The following is a 17,925-nucleotide window of genomic DNA, read 5'->3' on the forward strand; positions in this document are numbered from 1 at the left end:
GGGATTTGTCCAGGTTCAGCCCGAGCAGCTCTGTGACACAGGACTCTGTGCTCTACGGGCTATTCCCAGGTACACACTGAGACAAACATCAACTGCTGCTGGAGGATCATAAACTCGGTGAAAGACTCTCTTTGGTCTGCCCGTAACCTGTTGATCTTCCAGGGTAAAGAATTGTCCTCGACTGAGTGTTGCAGACTGGCACATTCCAAAGTCCAGGACTACGTGTTGAGGGACGCACTCAAGCTTGGGGTACCCAGCACCAAGGCTCAATGGGGAAAGGCCACTGTGTAAGTTCTTGCAGCAAATGTACACCGAGAGGCTGGTAACCGGGTAAAACCCCGGGTCTGTGTGAGTAACACTAAAGAGGGGCTGGTAACTGTGTAAAATCCACCTCGTATGTGTGATTAACACTAAATGTTTAAAATTATTGAAGCTTTACAGGGTGGAACATGACTGATGTAAATATTTTGAGAAGAATTGTAATGTAAATATTGAAATGTGTGTAATGTCCTCATTATCCAACTGAAGAAATTCAAGTAAATCTGGAGCTCTGGAGAAAATGTAAATATTATTGTACGAAACGATGTTATTGTGATGACAATTTGAAATGTTTGACCATGTTTATTTCAAGGGATTTTATAAATGAAGTATATTTTTGAAAATAAATTCTGTGCTTCTATGAAAAATGAAGTCAGTCAGTGAAATGGTAGTTTGCAGAAAGTGTGAGTTTGAGGGGCTGAGTGACAGTGTAATAACAAACAAGCTGCAGGCAATGACTGCAAATTGAATCTCTCATTGGGACAAACACACAGCTACAAAGGTGATTAGTTGAGCCCGAGGGCGCAGGGCCATTTGCAGCCACACACACAGTCCCCCCAACACGGTTTCTATAGGATGTTTTGCTCCATTTGCGATGACAGTGAAATGGGGAATTGATTCTCAACGCGTAATTGCTGGGGGATGTGCGCATGCCCGGCGTAACCGCTTTCCTGTCGTCATTCAGATATTTAGAGCGCATGCGCAGCCCCTCCCCCACACACTCTCCATTTGGTCACTGAATCGCTTTGTTGAAGCTGAGGGAAATGTCAATGTCAGAGCCCAGGTCAGCGAGGAAACAGCGTTCTCGTTGCAGCAGCACATCCATCTGGGAGTGTGAGGAAAGAGGCTCAGAGATCATTACTGACTCGGGGGGAGTTCAGGGAGAATCGGGGGCTGTTTGCAAGAGGCGCAGCGGAGCACGATCTTGTTCCGGGACTTGGAGTGACGGGGGGGGGGGGGGGGGGGGAGAGCTTTTTCTGGGCCTGGCTTATTTGTCTGATTCTGGGTTAGGATTCGGAGAGTATTTTCTTTATTTTACTGATTATCAGTTGAAAGAATCGATTGATCTATCATTGGCCTCATCTGACCCTAACTTACAAGAAATTTGTTTTCTTCTTCCTCGTTCAACAAATGAAAAGATGAGTTCCACGATGATGATGATGCTTCCTCAGCAACATAAATGTACAGCCGTCTCCTTCTAACTGACTGTAAGTACAATATTAATGCAACATTGCAGAGACACAGACACAACATCAGCTCCACCGTCACAGAGCAGAAGCAGTCAGATTCGCAGAGACCTCAAGTCCCAGATGAACATGTCCAATCCAACAGTCCTCATTATCCAATTGAAAAATTCAAGTAAATCTGAACTTCTGGAGAAAATGTAAATATTATTTACAGATACACGAGAGGGCAGGTGGGATAATTTTCCACAGTTCACCCCTACTCTCTCATGGAATGTTGGATCAACTTTTGACAACAGCGTTTCATCTGTAAAGTAATCAGTATAATATTAATTAGGCTATAGATTCAGCAATCAATGTGCAAGCATCCATTGGCACTTTTTTGTAACTTTCTTAGTTTAAAATATTTCAGAAGCAAAGCACTTGAATAAGGCATTAACAGAAAAATGATACATTTAAATTGTTCTCCAAAGGGACACTTATCAAATTGTCAGGCCATCCTTTATCTCACAAGTTGTGAACCTTTGGTACAAGTAAAAGGTCGGATAGTACAGCTTATTGAAAAGTGCAGAAATAATCATAAACTTCTACCGAGACACCTCCCAAAACAAAATATAAAATTCCCATCCAAATATCTCACACAATCTCAGATATAATGGTACAGTGTCATTCTCATGAAACAGACATGGAAATAGATAATTTAACATATCAATGTTATCACTAAAAGTAATAATGGAGGATGAATACTGAACAGAATGTTCACCCTTAACTCACAAAACAGATATTGACAAGTACAGAAAACACAGTAAAATCTTGCACATCAGAGAGCTGGACAGACTGAGATTACCTGTCCTCTCGTGTATCTGTAAATAATATTACAGATAGAGATTAAACCCAGAATCCCATAACAGAGACAGACAGCTACAAATGCAAACACAGAGACAGAGTGTTAGTGAGTCAAATTAAGTTTCCCCCTAACACTTGACCCATAACAGAGACAGACAGCTACCGTGGAAAACACACTCACACATTCAGACACCAACAACTGAGCAAGAAGCAGTAAAATATGCCATATATCATAAATAGACAGTGAGGGTAAAACACACACTCACGTTTTCTCATGCACATGCTCACTCACAAGTAACTTAGCAGGAAGCACTATATATGCAGTGAATATCACAGGGAGTCTGAGGGTGAAACACACACACACACCAATAACTGAGCATTAAGCAGTAAAATAAGTCATATATCGCACACAGAAACAGAGAGGTTTATACACACTCACTCACACTCTGTCTCTCATACACTCTCACACACACCCACGCACTGTCTCTCCCACACACTCACAAATCAATAACTGAGCAGTAATCAAGAATATATTAATTGTACATCACAGAGAGACTGTGAGGTTAATACACACTCACTCACACTCTCTCACACACACATTCTCTCTCTCTACACACACACACACACACACCAGTCACTGAGCAGTAATCAATTAAATATGCAATATATACCACAGAGATATAGTGAGGGTAAAACATGCACTCACTCTCTCACTCATACTCTCTCACTCAGTCACACAGCAGTAACTGAGCAGTAAGCTGTAAAATATGTGAGTGTGTGTGCTTTACCCTCACTGTCTCTCTATGACGTATAACACATATTTTACAGCTTACTGCTCAGTTACTGCTGTGTGACTGAGTGAGTGTGAGTGAGAGAGTGAGTGCATGTTTTACCCTCGCTGTATCTCTGTGGTATATATTGCATATTTAATTGATAATTGCTCAGTGACTGGAGTGTGTGTGTGTGAGAGGGAGAGAGTGTGTGTGTGTGCTGTAAGCAGTAAAATATTTGATATGAATCAGTGAGGGTCTTTTTTTTTTAATCATTGAATTTACAGTGCAGAAGGAGGCCATTCAGCCCATCGAGCCTGTACCAGCTCTTGGAAAGAGCATCCTACTTAATCCCACACCTCCACCCTATCCCCATAACCCAGTAACCCCACCCAACACTAAGGGAAATTTTGGACACTAAGGGCAATTTATCATGGCCAATCCACCTAACCTGCACATCTTTGGATTTTGGGAGGAAACCGGAGCACCCGGAGAAAACCCACGTACATACGGGGAGGATGTGCAGACTCCGCACAGACAGTGACCCAAGCCGGAATCGAACCTGGGACTCTGGAGCTGTGAAGCAATTGTGCTATCCACAATGCTACCGTGCTGCCCTTTTTAAGAAACAGATAGATTTAGCACTCGGGACGAAGTGTATCAAAGGAGATGGGGTGGGGGGGGGTAAAACACTCTCTCTCATAGAAATCCTACAGTGCAGCAGGAGGCCATTCAACCCATCGAGTCTGCATTGACCTTTTGAATGAGCATGCTACCCGAAGACCAATCTCCCACCATCTCCTTGTAACCCTACCAAGGGACAGTTTAGCATATTGAATCCACCTAACCTGTATATCTTTGGACTGTGGGAGGAAACTGGAGCACCCGGAGGAAACCCAAACTCCGCACAGACAGGCGCCTGAGATCAGAATCGAACCGAGCCTCTGGTGCTGTGAGGCAGCAGTGCTAACCACTGTGCCACCCTGCTGCCCATCAGCAGCACATCAACTTTTCACCCTGTTGCTCTCACACACATTCACCATCCCTCACACATACTCACAGACTCGCCCTCTCACACACACTCTCTCACACCAGGAATTGAGCCATAAGCAGTAAAATATGTGTAATACATCACAGAGAGGCAGTGAGGATAAAACTTCCACTCAATGTCTCCCACACACACACTGGCACTCACACACACCATTAACTGAGCAGTACGCTGTAAAATATGTGTCTATATCATAGAGAGACAGTGAGGATAAAAATCTCACCCACACTCCCTCCATCTCACACACACTATCGCACTCATGCTCTCCCACACACACACACATTAATTGAGCAGTAAGCTGTAAAATATTTGTTATATATCACAGAAAAACACACACTCGCACACTGTCTCACACACGCTATCTCTCACACACAGATGCTCCCTCTCTCATACACACTCACAGACTCTCTTTCACACACACTCAGTCACTCTCACTCACACACATACCGGTGGTAAGCAGTTAAATATGTCTAACACATTAACACAACAATAACTGAGCAGTAAGATATGTTTTATTTCATAGAAACACTGAGCATAAAACTCACACTTTCACTCACACACTCTCACTCACCAGCAACAGTGGTACAATAATCATTAAATATCAACTCTGTCTCTCTCTCACGCTCTCTCACTCTCTCTCACACACACCCATTCACTCTCACACACCAGTAACTGAGCAGTAAGTATTAAAATATGTGATATATATCATGGGGAGACATTAAGGATAAAACTCGCACACACTCTCTCTCACACGCCAGCAACTGAACAGTAAGAATAAACACACAAAAAGTCACTAATATACTCACACACTCTCGCTCACACACCCACACACCAGTAACTGAACAGTAAGCAGTAAAATATTCATTATATATCGCAGAGAGACATTGAGGTTAATATGACTCTATCTTCTAATAATCTTTATTGTCACAAGTAGGCTTACATTAACACTGCAATGAAGTTCCTGTGAAAATGCCCGAGTCGCCACATTCTGGCACCTGTTTGGGTACACGGAGGGAGAATTCAGAATGTCCAAATTACCTAACAGCACGTCTTTTGGGACTATCTATCCATGAGTGTGTGTAGTAACCTCACTGTCTCTCTGTGATATATAATGAATATTCTTGTGCTTCCTGCTCAGTTACAGGTCTATGTGTGTGTCTGTGTGTGCGAGAGATAGTGAGTGTTGAGAGTGTGTCTTTACCCTCACTGACTCTTTATGCTATATAACTCATATTTACTTCTCTCACACACATTCTGTCTCTCACACACTCATACGCTATCTCATTCACACACTCACACCAGTAACTGAGCGGAAAAATATGCATTATATATCGCGGCGAGACAATGCGGGTAAAACACACACTCACACTCTATTTCTCTTGCAAACACTAACTCTCCCACACACTCACGCTCGCTCTCTCTCACTCTTGCTGCTTCTTTCGCAGAATCTCTCTCACACACACATACACACCAGTCACTGAGCAGTAAGCAGTTAAATATGCGTTTTATATCGCAGAGGGTCAGTGGGGGTAAAACACACATTCGCACACCAGTAACTGAGCAGTAAAATATGTGTTTTTTATCACCGAGACAATGAAGGTAAAACACACACACACTCACACAGACTATTTCTCCCACTCAGACACTCCCAAACACAGTGACACATTCTCTCACACACTCTCATATTCACATACTCTCATATTCACACACTCTCACAACAGTAACTGAGCAGTGAGCAGTAAAATATGCATCATATATCACAGAGACAGTGATGGTCAAACACATTCTCACTCTCTCTCTCACACACTCACCACACACCCCAGTAACTGAGCAGCAACAGCAAAATATGTGTTATATATCAAAGAGAGCCAATGAGGGTTAAATACACCTAGACTCACTCGCTCGCATACCCGCTCTCTCTCACGCACACCCGCTCTCTCTCACGCACACCCGCTCTCTCTCACGCACACCCGCTCTCTCTCACGCACACCCGCTCTCTCTCACGCACACCCGCTCTCTCTCACGCACACCCGCTCTCTCTCACGCACACCCGCTCTCTCTCACGCACACCCGCTCTCTCTCACGCACACCCGCTCTCTCTCACGCACACCCGCTCTCTCTCACGCACACCCGCTCTCTCTCACGCACACCCGCTCTCTCTCACGCACACCCGCTCTCTCTCACGCACACCCGCTCTCTCTCACGCACACCCGCTCTCTCTCACGCACACCCGCTCTCTCTCACGCACACCCGCTCTCTCTCACGCACACCCGCTCTCTCTCACGCACACCCGCTCTCTCTCACGCACACCCGCTCTCTCTCACGCACACCCGCTCTCTCTCACGCACACCCGCTCTCTCTCACGCACACCCGCTCTCTCTCACGCACACCCGCTCTCTCTCACGCACACCCGCTCTCTCTCACGCACACCCGCTCTCTCTCACGCACACCCGCTCTCTCTCACGCACACCCGCTCTCTCTCACGCACACCCGCTCTCTCTCACGCACACCCGCTCTCTCTCACGCACACCCGCTCTCTCTCACGCACACCCGCTCTCTCTCACGCACACCCGCTCTCTCTCTCACGCACACCCGCTCTCTCTCTCACGCACACCCGCTCTCTCTCTCACGCACACCCGCTCTCTCTCTCACGCACACCCGCTCTCTCTCTCACGCACACCCGCTCTCTCTCTCACGCACACCCGCTCTCTCTCTCACGCACACCCGCTCTCTCTCTCACGCACACCCGCTCTCTCTCTCACGCACACCCGCTCTCTCTCTCACGCACACCCGCTCTCTCTCTCACGCACACCCGCTCTCTCTCTCACGCACACCCGCTCTCTCTCTCACGCACACCCGCTCTCTCTCTCACGCACACCCGCTCTCTCTCTCACGCACACCCGCTCTCTCTCTCACGCACACCCGCTCTCTCTCTCACGCACACCCGCTCTCTCTCACGCACACCCAGTCTGAAACATATCAGTGACTGAGCAGCAGACACTAATATATGCATTATATATCACAGAGACAGTGAGGAGAAAACTGATATCCACACACACACTTCTGCTCACAGTCTCTCGCTCACACACACACCGGTAACAAAATATTACAATGTGTTAGACATCACTGAGAGATCTCACACACTCTCTCACTCACACACACCAGTAAGCATCATATATCACAGAGAAACAATGAGGGCAAATCACACCTTCACACTCATACAGGCACTATCTCTCACACACACTCATGCTCTCTCACACACGCCAGTCACTGAGCAGTAAGCAGTTAAATATGCATTGTATGTCTCAGGGGGACAGTGAGGGTAAAACACACTCTCGCCACTCTCACATACTCACACACTCCAGTAACTGAGCAGTGAGCAGCAAAATATGTTGTATATAATAGACATACAGTGAGGATAAAACACACACTCACACACTCTCCAACACCTGTTACTGAGCAGTAAAATGTGTTATATATCACAGAGATGATGTGGAGATGCCACCATTGGACTAGGGTGAGCACAGTAAGAAGTCTTACAACACCAGGTTAAAGTCCAAAAGGTTTGTTTCGAAGCACCACCTGTGGGACTTGAACCTGGTGTTGTTAGAACATAGAACAGTACAGCACAGAACAGGCCCTTCGGCCCTCGATGTTGTGCCGGGCTTTGTCCGAAACCAAGATCAAGCTATCCCACTCCCTGTCATTCTGGTGTGCTCCATGTGCCTATCCAATAACCGCTTGAAAGTTCCTAAATGTCCGACTCCACTATCACAGCAGGCAGTCCATTCCACACTCTAACCACTCTCTGTGTAAAGAACCTACCTCGGATATCCCTCCTATATCTCCCACCCCGAACCTTATAGTTATGCCCCCTTGTAACAGCTACATCCTCCCGAGGAAATAGTCTCTGAACGTCCACTCTATCTATCCCCCTCATCATCTTTCAACCTCGATTAAGTCGCCTCTCACCCTCCTTCGCTCCTATGAGAAAAGCTCTAGATCCATCAACGTTTCCTCATAAACCTACCCTCCAATCCAGGCAGTATCCTGGTAAACCTCCTCTGCACCCTTTCCAATACTTCCACATCCTTCCTATAATGAGGTGCCCAGAACTGCACACAATACTCCAAATGTGGTCTCATCAGGGTCCTGTACAGTTGCAGCATAACCCAACGGCTCTTAAACTCAAGCCCCCTGTTAATAAACACTAACACGCTATAGATCTTCTTCACGGCTCTGTCCACTTGAGTGGCAACCTTCAGAGATCTGTGGACATGAACCCCAAGATCTCTCTGTTCCTTCACATTCCTCAGAACCCTGCCGTTGACCCTGTAATCCGCATTCAAATTTGTCTGACCAAAATGAATCACCTCGCACTTAGCAGGGGTTAAACTCCATCTGCCATTTTTCGGCCCAGCTCTGCATCTTATCAATGTCTCTTTGCAGCCTACAACAGCCCTCCACCTCATTCACTGCTCCACCAATCTTGGTGTCATCAGCAAATTTACTGACCCACCCTTCAGCCCCCTCCTCCAAGTCATTTATTAAAATCACAAATAGCATAGCCCCTCTCTTCGGTGAATACTGAAGAAAAGTATTCATTCAACGCCTCTCCTATCCCGATGCCACACAGAAGTTGCCACTACTGTCCTTGACCGGCCCTAACCTCACCCTGGTCATTCTTTTATTTCTCACATAAGAGTAAAAAGCCTTTTGCTTTTCCTTGATTCGACCCGCCAAGGACTTCTCATGCCCCCTCCTAGCTGTCCTAAGTCCTTTTTTAAGCTCATTCCTTGCTATCTTCTAACCCTCAAGCGACCCTCCTGAACCTTGTTTTCTCATCCTTACATAAGCTTCCTTTTTCCTCTTGACAAGACATTCAACCTCTTTTGTGAACCATGGTCCCCTCACACGGCCATTTGCTCCCTGCCAGACAGGGACATACCTATCAAGGACACGCAGTATTTGTTCCTTGACCAAGCTCCACTTTTCATTTGTGCTTTTCCCTGACAGTTTCTGTTCCCATCTTATGCTTCCTAATTCTTGCCTAATCGCATCATCATTAACCCTCCCACAATTATTTTATTTTACTTTTTAAAATTTTTATTAAAGGTTTTCATAAAATATCAACAACAAAATGAAAAAGAAACCCACCAGGGTTAAGTACAAAACACAGTCCAGAAAAACAACCCTCCATATCCCCCTCCCCCCTGTACATAAATAATAAATTAACATTAACACCCCGACTTAATACAACAAGTATATACAACCCCTCAGACCCTCCAGTGTAAATAACAAAAACAAAAAAATAAAGTGCCCCCCGCGAGTTGCTGCTGCCATTGACCAATGTCTCCCGCTCTGCCAGGAAGTCTAAGAACGGTTGCCGCCACCTAAAGTACCCTTGTACCGACACTCTCAAGGCGAATTTCATCCTCTCCAACTTAATAAACCCCGCCATATCGTCGATCCAGGATTCCACGCGTGGCAGCCTCACATCCTTCCACTGAAGAAGAATCCTCCGCCGGGCTACCAGGGACGCAAAGGCCAGAATTCCGGCCTCTTTCTCCTCCTGCACTCCCGGATCCTCTACCACCCCAAATATTGCGAGCCCCCAGCCCGGCTTGACCCTGGATCCTACCACTCTCGACACCATCCTCGCTACGCCCTTCCAAAATTCCTCCAGCACTGGGCATGCCCAGAACATATGGGTGTGGTTTGCTGGGCTCCCTGAGCACCTAACACACCTGTCCTCACCCCCAAAAAACCGACTCATCCTTGTCCCGGTGTGTGTGCCCTGTGCAGCACCTTAAACTGTATGAGGCTGAGCATCGCGCACGATGAGGAACAGTTCACCCTCGCCAGGGCGTCTGCCCTTGTCCCTTCCTCAATTTCCTCTCCCAAATCCTCTTCCCACTTACCCTTTACCTCCACCACCGAGGTCTTCTCCTCCTCCTGCATCACCTGGTAAGTTTCCGAGATCTTCCCCCCCCCCCCGCCCCCCCCCCCCCCGAGAGCACCCTGTCCTATACTGTGTGTGGCCGTAGCCGTGGGAATTCCGTCACCTGCCGTCTGGTAAACACCCTTACCTGTAAGTACCTGAAGGTGTTCCCTGGGGAGAGCCCGTACTTCTCCTCCTGCTCACCCAGGCTCGCGAACTTCCCGTCCACAAACAGGTCCCCCAACTTTCGTATCCCTGCCCTGTGCCACCCCGCAAACCCTCCCACCTGTTCTTCCTGGGGCAAACCGGTGGTTCCCCCATAATGGGTTCCCCACCGAGGCCGCCACTCCCCCCCCCCCCCCCCCGTGCCACCTCCACTGCCCCCAAATTTTGAGGGCAGTCACCACCACCGGGCTCGTGGGAGACCTCCTTGGAGGTAGCGGCAGCGGCGCCGTTGCCATCGCCCCCAGACTTGTACCCACACAAGATGCCATCTCCAGCCTCTTCCATGCGGTCCCCTCCCCCTCCATCACCCACTTGCACACCATCGTCGCATTGGCGGCCCAAAAGTATCCACAGAGGTTGGGCAGCGCCAGTCCTCCCCTATCTCTACTCCGCTCCAGGAACACCCTTTTCACCCTCGGATTCCGTCGCGCCCACACAAACCCCATTATACTCCTGTTAACCCGCCTGAAAAAAGCCTTCGGGATAAACACTGAAGCACTGGAACAGGAACAAAAACCTTGGGAGCACCGTCATTTTGATTGACTGCACCCTACCCAACAAGGACAGCGGCAACGCGTCCCACCTCTTGAACTCCTCCACCATTTGCTCCACCAGCCTTGTAAAGTTAAGCCTATACAGGGCCCCCCAGCTCCTGGCCACCTGGACTCCCAGATACCTGAAGCTCCTCTCTGCTTTTTTTAGTGGGAGCTCGCCAATCCCCATCTCCTGGTCCCATGGGTGAACTACGAACAGCTTGCTCTTCCCCATGTTGAGGTTGTACCCCGAAAAGTCCCTGAATTCCCTACGAATCCTCATTACCTCCGGCATTCCTCCCACCGGGTCCACCACATACAGCAGCAGGTCGTCCGCATAAAGTGACACCCTATGCTCCTCCCCACTACGCACCAACCCCCTCCAGTTCCTTGACTCCCTCAGTGCCAAAGCCAGGTGTTCAATCGTCAGTGCGAAGAGCAGGGGGGATAGGGGACACCCCTGTCTCGTCCCTCGGTGCAACCGAAAGTACTCGGACCTCTTCCTGTTTGTGGCCACACTCACCATCGGGACCTCATACAACAGCCTAACCCACCTGACAAACCCCTCCCCAAACCCGAACCTCTTCAGCACCTCCCACAGATACCCCCACTCTACCCTATCGAAGGCTTTCTCAGCGTCCATCGCTACCACTATCTCCGTCTCCCACTCCCTCGCCGGCATCATGATAACGTTCAAAAGCCTCCGCACATTCGCGTTCAACTGCCTCCCCTTCACAAACCCCGTCTGGTCTTCATGGATGATCTGCGGCACACAATCCTCAATCCTCAAGGCTAAGACCTTCGCCAGCACCTTGGCATCTACATTTAACAAGGAAATCGGTCTGTAAGACCCACACTGCAGGGGATCCTTGTCCCGCTTCAGGATCAAGGAGATCAGTGCCCGGGACATCGTCGGGGGAAAAGCACCCCCCCTCCCTTGCCTCATTGAAGGTCCTAACTAACAGCGGGCCCAACAGGTCCATATAACCTTTATAGAATTCGACCGGGAAACCGTCCGGCCCCGGTGCCTACCCCGCCTGCATGCTTCCTATCCCTTTGATCAGCTCCTCCAGCCCAATCGGGGCCCCCAATCCCGCCACCAGTCCCTCTTCCACCTTTGGAAACCTCAATTGGTCCAGGAAGCGGCCCATCCCTCCCTCCTCCCGTGGGGCTCGGATCAGTACAATTCCTCGTCGAAGTCCCTGAAGACCCCATTGAAGCCAGCTCCACTCCGCCCCCCCCCCGTCCTTAACTTAGCTGCGTCCCGCTTCTGAAGCTGATGCGTCAGCACCCGGCTTGCCTTTTCCCCGTACTCTTAAATCGCCCCCTGGGCCTTCCTCCACTGCACCTCCGCCTTCCTGGTGGTCACCAGGTCGAATTCGGCCTGGAGGCTACGTCTCTTCCTCAACAATCCTTCCTCGGTCTCCTCCTCATACCTCCTGTCTACCCTCACCATCTCCCCCACCAGCCTCTCCCCCCCCACTCCCTCCGCTCCTTGTGGGCCCTAATGGAGATCAGCTCGCCCCTCACCACCACCTTCAGTGCCTCCCATACCATCCCCACTCAGACCTCCCCGTTGGCGTTGGTCTCCACGTACCTCTCTATACTTCCTCGGACCCACTCGCTCACCTCCTCGTCCGCCAACAGCCCCACCTCCAAGCGCCACAGCGGGCGCTGGTCCCTCTCCTCCCCTATCTCCAAGTCCACCCAATTCGGGGCGTGGTCCGAAATGGCTATTGCCGAATACTGAGTATCCTCTACTCTCGCTATCAACGCCCTACTCAAGGTGAAAAAGTCGATTCGGGAATAAGCCTTATGGACATGTGAGAAGAATGAAAATTCCCTAGCCCCCGGCCTTGCAAATCCCCAAGGGTCCACCCCTCCCATCTGGTCCATAAACCCCCCTCAGCACTCTAGCCACCGCCGGCTTCCTACCCGTCCTAGACCTAGAGCGATCCAGTGCCGGGTCCAGCACCGTGTTAAAGTCTCCCCCCATTATCAGGCCCCCCACTTCCAAGTCTGGGATCCGACCCAACATACGCCACATAAAACCCGCATTGTCCCATTTTGGGGCATACACATTGACCAGTACCACCCTCTCTCCCTGCAACTTACCACTTACCATTATGTACCTGCCGCTATTATCTGCCACAATGCTCGACGTCTCAAACGACACCTTCTTTCCCACCAAGATCGCCACCCCATCGATTTTTGGCATCCAGCCCCGAGTGAAACACCTGACCTACCCACCCTTTCCTCAATCTTACTTGGTGTGCCACCTTCAGGTGTGTCTCCTGAAGCATAACCACATCCGCCTTGAGCCCCTTCAGGTGAGCGAACACGCGGGCCCGCTTAATCGGCCCATTCAGTCTCCTTACATTCCAGGCTATCAGCCGGATCAGGGGGCTACCCGCCCCCCTCTCCCGCCGACTAGCCATGACCCCTCCTCGGCCAGCCACTCGCCCGCACCCCACACCCGGCCCGTTCCCCACAGCGGCATACCCCCGTCTCGACCCCCCCTCACTCGCTCCAGCTCCTCCTTGACCATAGCAGCAGCAACTCGATTTCCCCCCCCCCCACCCAACCCCCCTCCCCCGGTTAGGACCCATCCTAGCTGATTTACTCCCCCCATTGCCCTTCCGCAAGTCAGCTGACTCCTGCTGACCCCGGCCACTCCCGCCTCTCCTTCGACTCCTCCCATTGTGTGGCACACCCTCCTCTCCCGTCCCCATCCATAGGCTCTCCCCCTCCCCCTTCTGTTCTAAGCGCGGGAAACGACCCTCGCTTCCCCGCCCCGGCCCCGCCCCCTCCAGTCTTCAGCGGGGGATAAAGCCCGCGCTTTCCACCTACCAGGCCCCGCCACCTCTGACGCAGCTCCTTTTACAGGCCCTGTCCCCTCACCCCTGACTCGGGCCTCCCCCTCCCCCGCGGGGCCCCATCTCACCTTCAAGAGCCCCCCCGACCAACCCAACCAAAACAGTGATCAAGCCGCCCCAGCTACCTTCTCCGACCCAAAAGAGAAAAAACACAAAGAAAAAGAAACCCGGAGCAATACAAAAGTCCCCCCCTCGAAACAAAAATAAACATAGCATATCAACCATAGTCCCCAATCGCCCGTCCCGACCCTCAATCTGTGTCCAACTTCTCGGCCTGAACAAAGGCCCACACCTCCTCCGGAGACTCAAAATAATGGTGCCGGTCCTTGTCGGAAACCCACAGTCGCGCCGGCTGCAACATGCCAAACTTCACCCCCTTCCAGTGCAGCACCGCCTTCGCTCGATTGTACCCGGCCCTCCTCTTCGCCACCTCCGCACTCCAGTCCTGATATATCTGAACCTCCCCGTTCTCCCACCTGCTGCTCCTCTCCTTCTTGGCCCACCTGAACACACACTCCCGATCGACGAACCGATGGAACCTCACCAGCACCGCCCGCGGAGGCTCGTTAGCCTTGGGCCTCCTCGCCAGCACTCGATGGGCCCCTTCCAGCTCCAGGGGCTCCTAGAAGGACGCCGCTCCCATCAGTGAGTTCAACATGGTGACCACATAGGCCCCCACGTCCGGCCCCTCCAGCCCCTCCGGGAGGCCCAGAATCCGCAGATTCTTCCGCCTCGACCGATTCTCCATCTCCTCGAACCGCTCCTGCCATTTCTTGTGGAGCGCCTCGTGCGCCTCCACCTTTACCGGCAGGCCTGAGATCTCGTCCTCATTGTCAGAGATCTTTTGTCGAGCCTCGCGGATCGCCACTCTCTGGGCCGTCTGTGTCTCCAGCAGCTTATCAATCGACGCCTTCATCGGCTCTAGCAGGTCCGTTTTAATCTCTCTGAAGCAGGGCTGGATACCCTCCTGCTGCTCTTCCGCCCACTGCATCCACGCTGCCTGGTCTCTGCCCGCCGCCATTTTGTCCTTCTTCCCTCACACCTTCGTCGGGTCCACCACCACCTTTTTTTTTGCCCCGCTCCTAGTTGAAGCCATATACTGACGGGGAGCTGTTGTAGACTCCTTCCCACACCGGGAAACGTCGAAAAAGTGCCGTTAGGGGCCCTGAAAAGAGCCCAAAAGTCTGTTTTTGCGGGAACCGCCGAATGTGCGACTTAGCTCCGCATAGCCGCAACCGGAAGTTCCCCCCTCCCCCAATTATAAACCTTGCCCTGCCGTAATGCCCTATCCCTCTCCAGCAAGACTTCTTGCTGATTTCACAGAGGGACAGTGAGGGTACAACACATGCTCACACGCGCTCTCCCCACAATCTCTCACACACACACCAGTTACTGAGCAGTAAGCAGTGAAATATGTTATTTCTGATAGACAGACAGTGAGGATAAAACACACTCACACACCAGTGACTGAGCAGTAAAATATGTTATATATCACAGAGAGACAATGAAGGTAAAACACACACTCTCTCCGCACACACTCACACTCCTGCAGACTATTTCTCTCATTCTCCCTGACACAGACTGACACACTCACTTGCACACGCTCCCTCACACACTCGCACTCTTTCATATTCACACACTTTCTGACACTCTCACTCTCTGACACAACAGTTCCTGAGTAAAAAATGCATCATCTATCATAGAGAGACAATGATGGGAAAACACACGCTCGCACTCTCTCTCTCACACACACCAGTAACTGGGCATGAACAGTAAAATATGTGTAATATATCAAAGAGAGATAAAGAGGGTAAAATGCAAACATGCTCACACACACAGATGCTCACACACATGCCTCACACACACGCGCTCTCTCACACACGCGCTCCCTCTCGCACCCGCGCTGCCTCACGCACGCGCGCTGCCTCACGCACGCGCGCTGCCTCTCACACGCGCGCTCCCCCTCGCACGCGCGCTCCCTCTCACGCGTGCACGCTCTCACACGCACGCTCGCTCTCACACGCGCGCCCGCTTTCTCACACGCACGTGCTCGCTCTCTCACACATGCCCTCTCTCTCACACACATTCTCTCACGCACACTCACACCAGTACCTGCGCAGCAAGCAGTAAAATATGTGTTCTGTATCAAAGAGAGACAGTGAGGGTAATACACACTTTCGCACACATTAATGCGGTCACTCACACTCTCTCACACCCACAAACACACACTCACTCATCAATAACTGATCAGTAAGCAGTAAAATACGTGTTATATATCATAGAGTGACATTGAAAATAAAACACACGCACACACACTCACATTCTCTCACTCTGACACACCAGTAACTGAGCAGGAAGCAGTAAAATATGCATTATATATCACAGGGACATTGAGGATAAAACTCACACACACTAACTTAGCAGTAAACAGTAAGTATGCGTTCTATATCACAGCGAGATTGCGAGTCTGACGAACAAGGCAGATGAAGTGAGAACATGGGGTTATGATGTATTTGCTGTCACTGAATCACGCTTGGGAGAGGGGAAGGATTGGGATCTCAATATTCCAGGATGCAGGATCTCCAGGAGAGATAGGGCAGGAGGTAAAAGAGGAGGAAGTGTCACAATTTTGATCAGAGAATGAATTACAGCAGTAAGGAGAGATGACATCTTAGAAAGCTCTTCAACTGGATTGGATTTTGTTCATTGTCACGTGGACCGAGGTACAGTGAAAAATATTTTTCTGCGATCAGCTCAACAGATCATCAAGTACATGAAAAGAAAAGGAAATAAAAGAAAATACATAATCGGGCAACAAAAGGTACACAATGTAACTACATAGACACTGGCATCGGGTGAAGCATACAGGGGTGTAGTATTAATGAGGTCAGTCCATAAGAGGGTCGTTTAGGAGTCTGGTAACAGTGGGGAAGAAGCTGTTTTTGAGTTTGTTTGTGCGTGTTCCCAGACTTTTGTATCTCCTGCCCGATGGAAGAAGTTGGAAGAGTGAGTAAGCCGGGTGGGAGGGGTCTTTGATTGTGCTTGCCGCTTTTCCCAGGCAGCGGGAGGTGTAGATGGAGTCAATGAATGGGAGGCAGGTTCGTGTGATGGACTGGGCTGTGTTCACGACTCTCTGAAGTATCTTGCGGGTTTGGGCCGAGCGGTTGCCATACCAGGCCGTGATGCAGCAGCTAGGATGCTTTCTATGGTGCATCTGTAAAAGTTGGGAAGAGTTAATGTGGACATGCCGAATTTCCTTAGTTTGCTGAGGAAGTAAAGGCCCTGTTGAGATTTCTTGGTGGTAGCGTCGACGTGGGTGGACCAGGACAGATTTTTGGAGATGTGAACCACTAGGAATTTGAAACTGCGAACAATCTCCACCTCGGCCTCATCGATGCTGACAGTGGTGTGTCCAGTTCTTAGCTTTCTGAAGTCAATGACCGGCTCTTTAGATTTGCTGGCATTGAGGGAGAGGTTGTTGTCGCTACACCACTCCACTAGGTTCTCGATCTCCATCCTGTATTCTGACTTGTCATTATTCGCGATCCGGCCCACTATGATCGTATTGTCAGCAAACCTGTGGATGGGGTTGGTACCAAATTTGGCCACGCAGTCATGTGTGCACAGCGAGGATAGTAAGGGGCTAAGTAGGTAGCCTTGCGGGGCCCAGATATTAGAACTATACTGAAGCCAAATGGGTAGAACTTAAAAACCAAAAAGGAGCAATCACATTGCTGGAGTGTTCCATTGGCCCCCTAACCATCCGAGAGAAATAGAAGAGTGAATATGGAGGCAAATTTCAGAGAAGTGGAACAGTAATAGGGTTGTGATAGTGGGAACAGTGGGGGATCTCAACTTCCTCAATATGAACTGGGGTAGTCATAGTGTGAACGGTTTAGAGGGAGCGTAATTCTTAAAATGCATCCATGAGAACTTTTCAAGCCAGTACGTAGAAGGACAGACAAGAGAGGAGCGGTCTTGGGCTTCACTTTCAGTAACGAAGCTGGACAAGTGGTTGAAGTATCGTTGGGGGAGCATTTTGCAGACAGTGATCTTAACTTCATTAGATTCAAGATAGTTCTGGAAAAGGAGATGGATGGACCTGAGATCAAAGTTCACAAATGGAGGAAGGCTGATTTTAATAAGAACAGATATGATTTGGCCAGAGTGGATCGGGAGCAGAC

At 50.0% G+C, this 17,925-nt stretch overlaps 1 long non-coding RNA gene across 1 annotated transcript in view; it reads left to right on the top strand.

The window, feature by feature from the left end:
* The first annotated feature begins 1,294 nt into the window (after positions 1 to 1,294).
* The window catches only part of LOC140400034 (uncharacterized), a 45,014-nt gene continuing 28,383 nt past the window's right edge, over positions 1,295 to 17,925 (top strand). The window contains exon 1 of the long non-coding RNA XR_011937990.1: positions 1,295 to 1,526. This is a non-coding gene — a long non-coding RNA (uncharacterized lncRNA). The remainder of the gene's footprint in view (positions 1,527 to 17,925) is intronic.

This window comes from Scyliorhinus torazame, chromosome 24 (assembly GCF_047496885.1).
Source record: "Scyliorhinus torazame isolate Kashiwa2021f chromosome 24, sScyTor2.1, whole genome shotgun sequence".
Classification (NCBI taxonomy): Eukaryota; Metazoa; Chordata; class Chondrichthyes; order Carcharhiniformes; family Scyliorhinidae; genus Scyliorhinus; species Scyliorhinus torazame.